Source organism: Zingiber officinale, chromosome 4A (genome assembly GCF_018446385.1).
Source record: "Zingiber officinale cultivar Zhangliang chromosome 4A, Zo_v1.1, whole genome shotgun sequence".
NCBI classification, from domain to species: domain Eukaryota; kingdom Viridiplantae; phylum Streptophyta; class Magnoliopsida; order Zingiberales; family Zingiberaceae; genus Zingiber; species Zingiber officinale.
In genome coordinates, this window is record NC_055992.1 from 76,080,978 (window position 1) to 76,085,710 (window position 4,733).

Sequence of the window (4,733 nt, forward strand, 5' to 3'; positions counted from 1 at the left end):
GACGCCCTTGCTTCTCCGTCCAACCACACCACATCTCCTCCAACTCCTCCCTTTGGGTGAGAAGAGGAGCCATAGAAATGCTCGCTGTTAAAAGGGCAAGTTGGCGACAGCAGCGGAGCATCGATGAAGGGTTCATTTTCTCGCTCTTCGGGACACTCGTTTCTTTGTTGCAGTGCTCTCTAACACATATTTATCGTTTCCTGAGGAGGAACAATGGCTAGAAAAGGGCTTGATCGTCTCACATTTGTTCTTCGTCGGCGATCACCCTCAAACTGAAGAGGAGAGAGCCACCACTTCGCAATGGCTGCTCACTTCCCCTTTCTTCCTCCTCCTCCGCTCCTGGTTACGATCTACTTTCCCTTATATTCTTGTACAAATGTTGCTCTCCGTAAGGGAAAAAATAAGGGTTTTGTGGAAGCGATTTATGATCTCTGCACAGTGTTTCTTCTAGGTAGGAAAAAAAGAGGGGATTTCTCCCCCTCAAAACGAGTTGCTTTTGCTTTAATTTTTTGTTTTTCTGTCAATGTTTTGTTTTTATAGAAAAGGGATTACTTCCCTAAAATCTACCCTTTGATTGTGTTGATGGTTAGAAATCTCTTTTCTTGCCTAAAATCTGTCATTTCCGTTTGCATTTTCATTCCTTTAATTTACTAAGCAACTAAAGTTTACTAACTTATCAACAGTTTGATTAAACAAGCTCACATTGGCTATTTGAGATCCAATCTCATGGAGCTTTTACTTTGCAGTGATACTTATTGACTGTTTCTTGGTAGATCATTGAAACTATCTGAATGGAGGGTATTTTGCTGCAGGTAGATTCTTGTTCTCACCCCAAAGGGAGGAGTTGGAGGAGGTCGTCCTCACCGAGGCCAATTTTGAGAAGGAGGTCGCCCAGGATCATGCCGCCCTTGTCGAGTTCTACGCTCCATGGTATTCCTTTCTTTTTTCTTTTTTAATTAGATGATCTGCCGAAGTTTTTGGCAACCTTCACCCGGAAGAATCTTTCTGTCAGATCTTTGACGATCTAAATAGTCTGGTTTGCAGTTGTTGATTTTCAGTGGTTCTTGTAGTTTTCGTGATGGATTTGGGGGCGCTGAGTTCGCGTTTGATGGAAAAATTTGAACAGAAAAAGATAGAACATGAAATTGTCTCCTATTTATCTTAGCTTATAGTTCGGAAATCGAAACCTACTTCTGTGCCTTTGATGTTGAAATTCTTATTTACTCTTCACCATTGTTTCTTCTTGTGTGGAAATTGAAACCGCGACTTGTATTTCTCTTTAGAAGATACACTTGAAATGCACTGTATATGGTCGATTCTCATAACTGATTGATTGCCAAGACTATAGAAGATGAATGTAGACTCCATTAAGTATCCAGTTTAAAGCAAAGGATCTCCATGTGTGTGTATTTTAATTGCATAATTTTAGCCCTTCTAATACCATTTTGTCGCAGGTGTGGACACTGCAAGAAGATTGCCCCTGAATATGAAAAGCTTGGATCGAGCTTTAAAAAGGCTAAATCTATTTTGATTGGGAAGGTTATCATCGTTCTAAATTAGGCCAAGAAGCATCATCTCTTTTACCGAATAGGACATGCTCAGATTCCTTTTTTGGTTTTATCTTTTCTGATCATTTTGAGTCTAAATGTAGCACACTACTAGTGTGCTATACCTTTTATTTGTGGGCTTATTGTTGTAGGAACAAATGTGAAACTAGCAACTATCCCTTCTAATGTAGTAGTATTGACTCCAGACATTTGAACAGATTATTCTTGATGTAAATAAAGATGTTCTTGTTGAATTCTATGCACCATGGTTAGTGTATTTGCTGAGGTTCCTTTTTTTCTCTCCATTTGATCAGATTCACTCACAATTCTTGTTTTCTACAAATTTAATACTTGAATTTGTTGATGTTTGAGAAGAAGTGTAATGCTAAAATGCTTCCAACCTTATCCAACATTCATCTGACATGAAAATTGTGTGAAAAATGTGCATTATGACCTACTATATTTTGTGCTTAATCATTATTATTTCTCAAATTATCATGATGAAGTCCTCTTCAGTCATTGTTTTTGGTATATCATCCTTACTATGATAGGGTGTTAGCAATAATTTGGTTTGATATGAATGATTCCATCTAAAAATTCACTATACTAAAGACTATTTAGTCATTTCCTATGTGGGAGGACTAGAATTTTCAACTTTGTCATTTTGAAATTAGTTTGTTAAGCGGGATGCCTTCTGCATTTCAGGTATGGAGTTAGTGGTTATCCTACCTTGAAGTTTTTTTCCCAAGGAAAACAAAGCTGGTGAAGATTATGAGGCTGAACGGGAGTTGGATGATTTTGTTAAATTTATTAATGAGAAATGTGGCACTAGCCATGATGAGAATGGTCAACTTACTTTCCAGGTGAGTGATAGATTGTGAAGGATCATATTGACAAGCTTTGTTCTTCAGCCGTATTTGAAGATTGGTTTGACTAATGCAGGCTGGTATTGTGGCAAGCTTAGATGCTTTAGTGAAGGAGTTCGTGAGTGCTTCCAATGAAGAGCAAAAGGCAATTCTCTCTAGGATGGAAGAGAAAGTTGCAAAGCTAACCGATTCATCTGCAAGGTAGGGCATTTTTCAAGTCTTTATCTATTGCACTCACTACTACCGAATATGTATATGAATGTGTTGTCAGCTGGTTTTCTTCAATGCATTTCATTGATAACAACATGTTACTTTGTTTTGGTATTCTCTCTCATATTTAAGAATTATTTCTCTCCCCTTAGATGATATATATGACATAATGCATTGTACATTTGTACTTGATAAGGTCAAACAATGATTAGGACTGATCCTGGGATGTTATAGTTGATATTTTTTAGTTTATGTTGTGTATTGTTTTTTTAAAAAACACTACTCCAGTTAGACACTATTTTACTGTGTAGTTTTTGACCCTTGATGCTCCTTTTTAGCCCTCAAACCTCCATTTTTTCCTTGGAGCATCTAGAACTTGGGTAAAACATGAACAAGTAGATAGATCCCTTTTAGATATTCGTTGCTCTAGTTATTGCACTTGGGGTTTATGATCTTATACCTTTGTAGTGAAGCCCTTCGCAATCCCGCAAAAATCGCTTTTTCGTGTTGCGGAAAACCGATTCCCATGCCACCAGATCTGTGCGAAGTAAAATTTTCGAAAAACATTACGAGTACGAGTTTCTTATGCTAGTTCTAAACTGGATCTACAAGGAGAAGATCTTATACCTTTGTAGCGAAGCCCTTCGCAATCCCGCTCGTCCAACGGTTCGCCGGATCTCGAGATCGTCAAGCGTACGATCCTTTAGAAGTATCCACACGAACAAACTAGGTGGAAAAGACTAAACAAAGGTGTGCTAGCACCTTATGTGGTTCGGCCAAGGAGGAGGAGGAGAGGGAGAGCAAGAAGACGAGAAGAGGAAGAAGAAGGAATGAATGCATTGAATAAAATTAACTCATTCCTTCCACCATAAGTGGCCAGCCACAATTGCAACCCCCTCCATTTAATGTGGCCGACCATTAAAGAAGGGGATTTGTAACCTCCATGAGGTGGCACACACATGTGCTAGCCTTGACGATGTGGCACATCATCATTGGTCCTCCTAATTCCAACTCACAAATGAGGTGGCAAATGGTCAAGTCAAACTTGACCTTTCATCTTCCTTCTCAAGTCAAGTCAAACTTGACCAAATCTCTCTCATGGTTGATCTAATCTAACCATTTGATTCAAACCAACTTAATATAATGAATCTAATTCATTTAATTAAATTGATTCAATGAGTCATAATCTAAATTAGACTCATTGAACACATGAATCAACTTGAGTCCAACTCAATTAGTTCAATTAGGATTACTCTTAATCTAATTTGATTCATCACATGAATCTAATCCTATTGGTTCATCATATGAACCTAATCTCCATCTAATTGTCCTTTGTGTGTGACCCTATAGGTTCTTATAACGTTGGCAATGCTCCTAAACCAATTTAGAAGTATAAGTAATGAGTGGTATCTAGCAACACATCATTACTACCTAAGTTATAAGAATGTTGAGATCCAACATCACCTTATGACTACTAATTGTGACTCCTCACAAAATATGACAAGTGTCCTTCTATCCTTGACATCTAGATTGATCAATGTGAGGCATAGACCGTGTCATCCTCTAATCAATCTAAATCTTGAACTCCAAGTAGACTCACTCAATCAAATGAGCTCAACATCTCATATTGACTCATTTGGGCATGGCCATGCACATAGTGGTCTCACTCTATCAAGAATATCGATGTCACTCCCGTCATATAGGAGGGATAGATCTCATCTACATCACTCACATCCCTCTGCATAATTCGTTACATACCCAGTAATAGCCTTTATAGTCCACCCAGTTACGGGTGACGTTTGACGAAACCAAAGTACATAACTCCTTATGTAGGGAACCATGGTGACTTCAGGTCCAAGGACTAGTAGTCATACTAATAGCCACATGAGAAAGTATATGACACTCATATAATGATCCATGATACTTTCTCATGGCGGGTCATTCAGTATACATTCTCCAATGCATACCCATGTGTGAACTTGATATCTCCATAACCATGACTTGTGAGATCAAGTCATTGAGTTGACCTACATGCTAGTCTCGTTGTATTAACATTGTCCCTGAATGTTAATACTCGACTAGGAATGATTAAGAGTAGTGTTCCCTATAT

At 38.3% G+C, this 4,733-nt stretch overlaps 1 pseudogene; it reads left to right on the forward strand.

The window, feature by feature from the left end:
- The first annotated feature begins 300 nt into the window (after positions 1-300).
- Positions 301-2,618, forward strand: LOC121972451 (annotated as a pseudogene).
- Positions 2,619-4,733: the final 2,115 nt, after the last annotated feature.